The 10,480-nt window shown below is 29.2% G+C and overlaps 1 pseudogene across 1 annotated transcript; it reads left to right on the top strand.

The window, feature by feature from the left end:
• Positions 1-530: 530 nt before the first annotated feature.
• On the top strand, positions 531-4,913 carry LOC149551042 (ent-kaurene oxidase 2-like; annotated as a pseudogene). Its single transcript, XR_016353277.1, has 8 exons — positions 531-675; positions 858-1,021; positions 1,484-1,645; positions 1,862-2,002; positions 2,170-2,430; positions 2,879-3,040; positions 3,171-3,365; positions 4,403-4,913. The product of XR_016353277.1 is annotated as an ent-kaurene oxidase 2-like (transcript).
• The last annotated feature ends 5,567 nt before the right edge of the window (positions 4,914-10,480 follow it).

The raw sequence follows: 10,480 nt of genomic DNA, 5'->3' as shown, positions 1-10,480 counted from the left end.
ATTTTATCTAAAATATGGTCACAAAGATTCCTCCCGATAGTTTAGGAAAAACTAATTGCAAGCCTAATGACAATTAACAGACCCTCGTGTTTTCTGATCTTAAAATCATTTGTCTGCCATTATATATCATCCCATCAATTTATATATATTCATAACAAAAGTCAATATCAACTTTATTAAATGAAACGAATTTTAAACATGGTTTCAAAATATTCCCAAAAAAAATCCAAGACTTATAAACAGATACAACCACACAAATAGAAAGAGTGCAAAACATTATCTAAAAGAAATGATAAGCACAAAATAGTTCACCTCATCTAGTTACATGCAACAAAGAGACAGGTTTCATTGTCAAACTATTTGTCACATAAGTATAGCCACAAAACAAGCGTAACCAAAAATAGTTGCCCTCGTGACATTGCCCAATTTAACTAGCATAATCATCAATTAGTTATCAGACAACGTTTTAATTATTTTTTATTTAGCCTTGCTTTACCTATATATATGTGTGTTGGGGAGCTCATATTCTTATCTCTCATAAGTAGCGGTTGAGCAATATGTCTTACTATTATTTGCTTGAAGCTTGGACTGCGTTTCAGGCTATAATGGTGGTGGGTTTAGTACTCATCGCCATTAAATCTAGATTATCATCAAAGAAGAAGAAATACCCACCTGGTTAGCTTTTATGTTCCTTGTATTCTAACTTAAAAACTGAGATAATCTGAAAAAACTGTGATATTTCTTGTGCTATTATGTTTGTTCTTTACGTTGAAAAATGTGATAATCTGAGAAAAAAATAATTTTATTTTTTTCCATTTTTATCTCTGTTCTCTAACTTTGAAATGTGATAAATGTAGTTGTGGGTGCATGGATGGTTGTGAGGGATCTTGTTTTGTTCAAGGATAAGGTGCCTCACAGAACATTTTATCAATGGGCTAAATTGTATGGTCCTGTTTATTCTGTTCGTACTGGACTTAAATCTGCTGTTGTTGTATTGAATTCAGCCAAAGCCGCAAGACAAGTAAGATTTTGTTGTTGTAATTCTGCCCAGTTTAAATCTCAATCATCTTTTTCCTTTGCATTCAAAAAGGAGTTTTGATGGTAGATCACTTTATAAAGATTACAAAACATGTGGACTAATTGTTATCTATCAATTATTTGCTCTTACTTTTATTTTTTCTTATGTTCATTATAGATTTTGACTGAAAATGATCAAATCGAAAAGACAATGGCCAAATCATTATAGAGTTTGATTAAAAGAGCTGCCAACAATAGCATATGACAAATTAAAAAGAATATGGTCAAATCATTATAGGGTTTGATTAAAAGAGTTGCCAGCAATAAGATCTATATGATCAAATAAAAAAGAATATGGCCAAATCACTATGGCATGTAGAAATTTAATGATTTTAGTGTTTCTATAAAGCTTCTTATTTTAGTTCTTATAAATCAAAACCCTTGAGAATGTAAATGTGTGTTGCAGGCCATGACAGACCATCATTCATCTATAACAGCGAAGAATCTGACCACAGCTTTGAAAGCGTTGTCTTTGGATCAGACAATGGTGGCTTTGTCTGATTATGGAAGAGATCATCGATTAATGAAGAAGCTCATGGTCTCTCATCTCCTTGGAACAACTCCTCAAGTAATGTCTTCAACTCTTTTTGTTTTTTTTTTAAATCACATTTTACAATCATCTACTTCATTTCATACCCATCTACTTAAAAGTTAGCAAACTTGTATTCATTTAATAAATATCCATCTACTTAAAAGTTCCAAACTTTTATTTTTCTCCTTTTATAAGATTTATCTCATTTCTTTCATTCCTTATAACATATGTTACATCTACATGTGTAAACAGAAAAAGAATGCATTCATGAGAGAGGAAATGGTGCAGAAGTTAATAGCTTCCATGTATCTTGAGTTGAAGAAATCTTGCAATGACACAGTGAACATGAGCAAGATCATTTTAGATCACTTGTTTCCCTTTGCTCTAAATCAAGTAACTTTTCCTACCACAGTTACTAGTTCAATAGTAGAATGAATGTCAAACCCAATTCATAAATCGTTCATATTCTTTTTATAAAACCTAAATGAATTCTTGAGTATTGTGTTTTTATTTTCTTCTTACGGGATTAAAAAATATGAATTCATTTGCACTGGTTACAGGTTATAGGCAGAAGTGTGGAGCCTTTAGTGGTTGAAGAGTTGGGCAGTGAAGTTTTATCATTGCATGACATGTACAATCTCATTGTTGGAGATCCAGGAAATGCTGCTCTGGAAATCAATTGGAGAGATTTCCTTCCTCTTGTAAATCGATGGCTTCCCAATAAAAAACTACATGAAAAGTTGAACAATGTAATCAGAAGGAGGACAGCACTTGTGAGAGCTCTCATTCACCAAGAAAGGGAGCTCCTGTCCTCTGGAAAGGTACCTTCACAATACACCATGACCCTATATTTGAAATAATCTCATTTCGGTTTGTGATATGAAGGATTAAAACTGTCATAAATATCTTTTAGTGTAATAGTTCGAATGATTAAGTCATTTTCATTAAAAAAATATTGTTGTTCAAATTACTATTCATGAATAAGTGTCACAAAAATTTTGGTGTTCAAATTACTATTCATGAATAAGTGTCACATAGTAGCTTGTATTTGTTGTAATAGTTTAATTAAGTAAATGAAATAAAAAGAATTGATCACCACATAAATAGAAGTGATTGCAATAGTATTAGTCTGCGGCAAGTACAATAATAGATCAATAAATTTGACCAGAATTAATTACAATATCATAATCTAATGAATATATTGTCATCTAATTATATATCTAATAATAAGATTTAATAATTGTTTTACTGAATTATTAATGAATGAAGGAATCAAAAGGATATCTAGACATGCTTCTCAAAGAAGGGGAGATTCTGAATGAGAGGCAGTTAGAAACTGCAATATGAGAGCCTATTATTGAAAGCACAACTACAAGTCATGTTGCCATGGTTTGGGCTTTCTTCAACCTTGCAAAGCATCCTCATGCTCAGGTACTTTTCAGTATGAACTTTCCCATGTTCATCAATAAAGTTATACTAAAAAAAGTTCTCCATTTTCATCAATAATGTCGTTCTATTTCAATAGAAATTTTCTAAAACCCTAGCAATTTGTTTACAACAGGAAAGACTTTACAAAGAGATAGAACAAGTATGTGGAAAGAAGGCAGTAGAAGAAGAGGATTTAGGCAAACTACCATATTTGAAAGCAATATTTTATGAGACAGTACGTAGGCATTCTCCTTTGCCTCTTGTGCCACTACGTATTGTGTATCAAGATGTGGAGATCGACGGCTACCACGTTCCAGCAGGATGGGAGGTAAAATAAAATATTATGGATCACTAAAAGTTTGCTTCCGAGAAGTGATATAAACAAAATATTACTAATTTTGAATGCTTAGATTAAATATGTTAAGTTGTGAGTAGAAATTATGATATTGTTTTTAATTAAACTCTATAGTTTTTAGGTTCTATTATTGATCTATGATTCATTCTTATAAGATATGGATTTTTGTGAACAACTAATTAATGAGTTTAACTTGAAAATTATACAATTTGATAATGATATCACATTTTAACTTAGTGAGTCAATAGAATATTAATAGTTTCCATGAACCAAATCTCTTATAAGAATGAGTGTTGAACATACCATTCATTCTAATGAATGATTTTTGTTCACTACTACACTTTTGAATCTTAATAATAATAGTATCACTTGATTAAAAAATATATGTTAAAGTGTATATATATATAATTTAGTTAAATATTCTTTTGAAAAAGGTGATATAAAAATATAATATTAATCATTTTCTTTTATTAGTTAATTATTAAAAAGTAATTCAAATTATGTCTTCAAATAGAATGACTTATGAACTTGGTTGATCATTAAATATTTTTTAAATAATAAATTTAATTTTTAGTTCTTAATAATCTTAAATTTAAAAACATATATAAATTAATGCATATTAAGTGAAAGTATTAATCATGTTATTTTTCAGTTTTCAATGCTTTTGCATTTAAAAACAATGCATATTACATAAAAGTATTAGTTTAATAAAGTGATATATATATATATATATATAAGTGAATTATTCTTACTATTTATATAGTCATTACTAAGTATATTTTCAAAAATAAATAATGAATTATCAAATGGGTAGTGAAAATTAAAGGAATGTAAATATGTCATTTTTAAATCTAGTTATCAATATTATACTCCTTACAATTCTAACTTGTACCTATATTAATTGTTTGCAAATTAAACTTATAATTTTCATGAGCATTGCAAATAATTTTGAAAATACTTTTAAACATAAATTGAATGTTTATTAATTTATTTTCTTGTTTATTGTTTAGATATTAATTAACATATGGGGAGCAAATAATTACGAGGGAGAATGGAAAAATTCAAAGGAGTGGAAACCAGAAAGACAATTAGAATTTTCAGTAGAGGAGGATATTTATAGGACCATGGTATTTGGAGCGGGGAACAGATTGTGTGCAGGATGGGCACAAGCAGTGACAATGGCCTCCTTGGTTATTGGGAGAATTGTTCAAAACTTTGAATTGAAGATGCCAAAGGGGCATGAAGATGACTATGACACAATAATGAACACAGGAACTCACAAGCTACATTCTCTCTTTTCAATTCTCACACTAAGAAATGCATAATACATCTCTCTTTGTTTTAGTGTTTGGATAGTCATATTGTATTGTCAATTATGAACTTTACATCTTATAAGTATGTATTAAAAAATTTTCTTATATTTAAAATTTTCTCCCTACTTTATGGAAACCATCACTTGTATCTATTTAGGAAATAATGAGTCCATTTCTCTCTACTAGTATTAGAATGAACTTCCTAAGAATTCCCTATAAATATATTTGTTTTATGGAAACACTTTCAATTGTTTCATTGCCTTCACATGTATGATTGGTTGTCTTTATTTTATTTTTTGTATTGGAACTACTTTAATAAATTTCCAATACTTTTGACCAAACATTGTGATATTATATATTTTAATCATATGAATTTAAAAATCCTAACATTTTATATGAGGATAGACTCCCACGATCAAGGTGTTTAATTAAAGAACATAAAGTGACCTAAAATGAAACAAAAATTCTATCTTATAGGAATAGATGTAAATATACATGAAAAGAAATTAATATCACAATGAAAAACTCTTCTATTTATACATGAAAAGGTAAGCTAAAAGATAGCATTATAATTTATATGTCTTAACATTAGACTTTATATACTAAAACTAGACATTCTAAGTACATTTAAAGGTTAAGGTGTGAATAGAATCTAAATGTGGAACTACTTGGATATAAATCCCCCTTTCTACCAACAAAATAAACAAATATATGTATACAGGTAGAAAAATAAATGTATAGCATTAGATTAAGATACATGTGTCTTAATTTTATGACCTGATATATAATAAATAAATACCTTAACTAAATTTCACTAAATTTAAATAATAAGGTGTGAATAGAATATAAATGAGAACTAGCTTGATAAATTTTCATCTTTACATAAATAACATAAACAAATCAAACATATAGAAAGTACTTGAACTATAAATATATGTAATTATGGACATATTTTGCACTAAAAATCAATTAATTATAAAACTTAAATGTCATGCATCTTAATAAATTAAAAATATAAAACTACAAATTAAATCAAAAGAAAAAGCAAGAAAAAGCAAGTTGCATTACATATATAATAGATGATAACAAAATTAGACCCATATATATATATATATATATATAATCCAGACATGCAAGAGAGTCCCATTTGCTTTGTGTGAATCAATGCCCTTTAAAATGAGATGGATAAAGATAAATATTCTGTTTTATAGTTAATATGATCAGATGATTTTGTTTTAGGGCTATAGGTATAATTATATTTTATATTTCATGCAAGCAGATAATCTTTTTTATATAAAAAGAAAGTGTATATTTGTGATTATTATCTGAAGTTCAAAAAGCAAGAGATAGACATTGCATCATTATTATTTTATGGGCCTTCAATAGCTTGTGATATGTGATACATTAAGAGGAATTGATAGTATGAGAGGATGCATCAAATTTTTATTTGAGTGGTATCTAAATGCCCACTTTGTTGTTATTTTTTTAAATATAATCAAAAGAGTGGTGGTGAAAAGTGATGGACAATAAAATTTTAAATTTTTATAATTCTTAAATCTAATATATTGATATAATTATGAAGGAGAATGGGAAAATTTGTGAGAGTGGAAATAGAGGGACCACTAGAATTTCCCTTAGGGGTGAACATTTATAGGACCATGCAAGGAATAGATTGTGCATAGGATGGGCACAAGTAGTTATGATAGCCTCCTCAGTTATTGGAAGGATTGTTCAAAATGTTGACATTAAATATCAACCGAACATGGGGTAGATCCCGATGCAATAATAAATAAAAGAACTCAAAAGATATGTCTCTCTTTTTAATTCTCACATCAAGAAATGCACACTCCATGTTTTCGTGTTCTAGTATTTGGGTAGTCATATCAATCATTATTATGAAGCTTATATCTTATACATGTATGCATTACAAATTTTGCATATGTTTGACATTTACTCACTACTCCATGAAAATCATCATTTGTATATATTTTAGATATCAATGACCAATTTTATTATAGGAAACAATACTACTTTTATAGCTAAAATAATTAATACAATTCAGTAAATTATATTATAGTAAAAGCCCTTAAACTCACTACAAAATATTAGATTGTATCATTTTTATGTTATTTTAATATGTGAAGTAAACAAGTATTTAATAAAAGTGTTCACCCTCATTTTTATCTTTGAGTAAAAGCTATGCTAAGGTGGGCACTTAAGATTTTTGAAATTTTTGCTATAAAGATATGTGTATGAGGTCTTATGTACTATGATTTCATTGACATTCATACCTTGATAGAAAGTTCACATGTTCACAAAAGTGGTCAAATTAAACATCTTCTCAATGTTATCTATTTTATCAACCAAATCCGTAAGGTTATTTGGTATTTCTACAATGAGTGGTTCTAAACGATTCAAGATTGGGTGGTTCTTGTAAGACTCTTACATGTTTTCCTTTACTTTCTATATGTTTGGATGTTGATTTGTGCATTGGGTAATTTACAGTGTTTTTCTTTGATATTCTCTTGATAACATGTGATGATTTATATTTCAATAGATACTTTGATGGTATGTGATCATGGTTTATGTTTTCTTATGATGATGATTATGTCTTAGCTTCAAATATATTGATGGATACAAACCTTTTATTTGTTGATGTTGGATTTTTTTTGTGATAATTTTATTGATTCTCGTGGATGCTATATGATGTGTTTGTATGAAGAGGGGAAAACTTGTGTTTGTTCATGTTTTAAATAAAGATGAGGTCCCAAACTTGTGGCCATAGTCAAGAGTGTTTCATGTGGAGATGAAGAGTGTGTCATGCCAACATCTGGATCAAATTAAAAAGTTCACTTGTCACTTTCATATAAAGTAATTTCATTTCTTTGTGGAACCTCTAACAATTGAAAACTTTATTTTCACTTGAAAATCATGTCACCCTAATCAGCTTACAAAGAAATATAATTAGCTTGTATATATAAAATAAGCCGAGAGATATCCTTCTCGAGGTGCCTATTTAAATAATTTCATAATTTCCATAATCGCATATTTATGTCAGTCTAAGAGGTGTGAGGAAATGATTTGAGACTCTTGATCTACCTCATTTTTACTTCCATTTCCTTGCTGTAATTTTCACGATTTTAATTATATTTAGTCTATTTCTTCTTCTTTTTTTTGACATGTAAATGAATGATAAATTTTTTTCAAAATGGAAAATGTTTACATTGAAGATTGTTGCCACTATAGAAAGCCTCTCAACATAATAAGTTATTTTTAATATGTGTTTTTTATTTAAAAATATTTCTTGAAGTTTTTTTAAATAGGCTACAATTGTAATGATACATGATAAAATAAACTCAAGCTGATGCTAGTGAATCTATTACCTTTGTCATAGAATAAAATTAAAAATAAAAAAAAATCAAATCATATAAAGAAAACATTGTTAAAATTCTATATGATCATAATATAATCTATATCTAATATGATTTTTTTGATTTTTTACTTATAACAACAATCAATAACTATCAGCAAATTGAAGTCTTAATTGCACCTAGTCTTCCCCAATCTCTTTAAAAATGAGAGTTTTTTTACACTTAATAAATATGAACTTAAAATTAAAATATAAAATTTATTCATCAAAAAAATTCTTATATACATAAAAAAATTATTCCTAATTTATTTTAATCATAATTATTTTTAATAAAGAATTAACTTAAACAACAAATTAAAAGTCCCTAACTATCAAACTATATATAGTTTGATCATAATATAATCTATATCTAATATGAATTTTTTGTTTTTTTACTTGTAATGACAATCAATAACTATCCGCAAATTTAAGTCTTAATTTCACCTAATCTTCCCCAATCTCTTTTAAAATGAGAGTTTTTTACACTTAATAAATATGAACTTAGAATTAAAGTATAAAATTTATTCATCAAAAAAATTCTTATACACATAGAATTTTTATTCCTAATTTATTTTAATCATAATTATTTTTAATAAAGAATTAACTTAAACAACAAATTAAAACTCCCTAACTATCTAACTAACTAACTAACTAACTCTATATATATATATAAACAAAGAATTTCCTCCTAAAAACTATGTACCCAATTTACCACATAATTTCAAGATTCCAATATGGTGTCGTCTATATTGAAATTGACGTCACGCTCACCAATTTCCACAAAGTCACACAGCGAGCATTTTGAATATTGAGAGTTTTTGTGAATAATTTGAAATTCTTAGTGTGAAAAATTTAACTATTGCAGTCACTGATTATTAATCTCCTATCATAAATGATTATTAAACTGCTGAAAATAAATTTCCAGCTAATATCAAAAAATAACACAACTGCAACTTCACTTATAAAATACGGAAAGAAATGCGCAACACAATGAACATAATATTTTTGGACAAATTGTCCCTAGAAAAATCCCTAAGGGAAAACCAGTTCTACAGATGAGGAATTATATTAAACTTTAGCAAATCAAGAGATACAAAATTCCTTGCCTCTTACTGGCAGAACTCCGATAACCTCCTAATTTCTCCCGCTGATATTCCCCACTGCTATCCCACGCTAACACTGCGCCCTTGCTAACACTGCAAGACTGTTTGCTAACACTACAAACATTTCTCCAAACTTCATATTCTCCAAATGCCCCCCTGACCTCCTTTTATACTACTCCTATTGGTAAACCAAAGGCCGAGATTGATTTACAATCGACGGTTGAGATTAAAACAACTTAACAACCCTAACCAAGTCAGTTTCTAGTTGTTTCCAAAAGTGGTCAATTAATTAACAAATATTTGTTTCTAATCTAACCAATTAGTTAGCAAAACAATTACTTGCTAAATAATAGCAAATGGACAAACAGTTATCCAAAGCTAACAAAACTAACACTCCCTCTTAACGAGGAAGCTGTTTTGCAGGACATCTAACTTATCTCTGAAGAAGATAAATTTTGCCTTCCCCAATGCCTTAGTCAGAATGTTTGCTACCTGCTCCTCTGTAGGTATTTATTGTAGCTGAACAACTCCCCTTTGTACACAATCTCTGATGAAGTGATATCTGATATCTATATGTTTAGACCTATTATGAAACACTAGATTCTCAGACAACTTGATGCAACTCTGATTTTCACAATGTATCACAGTAGTCTCAACCTTCTGACCAAACAAGGCTACTAACAACTTTCGAAGCCATATAGCTTCACATATCGCCATGCTAGCTGCTATGTATTCTGCTTCTGCTGAACTTAGAGCCACAGACTTCTGCTTCCTGTTGAACCAAGATACAACTCCTGATCCCAAGCTGAAACAACACCCTGAAGTGCTCCTTTTGTCTGTTGTACTTCCTGCCCAATCTGCATCAGTATAGCCTATCAACCTGATACCTTCACCTCGAACATATCTGATCCCATACTCGACTATACCACACAAGTAACATAGCACATGCTTAGCTGCTATCTAATGCATTCTCTTTGGTTCAACCATGAACTTACTAAGAGAGTTTACTGCAAATGCTATATCTAGCCTAGTGTTGACCAAATACATAAGTGAACCAATCAACTGTCTCTATAAAGTGGGATCTACATCCTTCTCCTTAGTTGTATCTACGTTCCTCCAATTCGTGATCATGGGTGTAGACATGGCTTTGCAATCCTCCATCCCAAATTTCTTCAAGATTTCAATGCAATATTTCCCTTGACCAAGGAAAATCTCCCCATCTATCTGCCACACTTCTATGCCTAGAAAGTAGTGCATAAGTCC

Source organism: Cupressus sempervirens, chromosome 6 (assembly GCF_028749045.1).
Source record: "Cupressus sempervirens isolate cs-2001-9-10 chromosome 6, ASM2874904v1, whole genome shotgun sequence".
Classification (NCBI taxonomy): Eukaryota; Viridiplantae; Streptophyta; class Pinopsida; order Cupressales; family Cupressaceae; genus Cupressus; species Cupressus sempervirens.
Note: the sequence above shows the minus strand (reverse complement) of the source record. Positions and strands in the feature narration are given on the sequence as shown.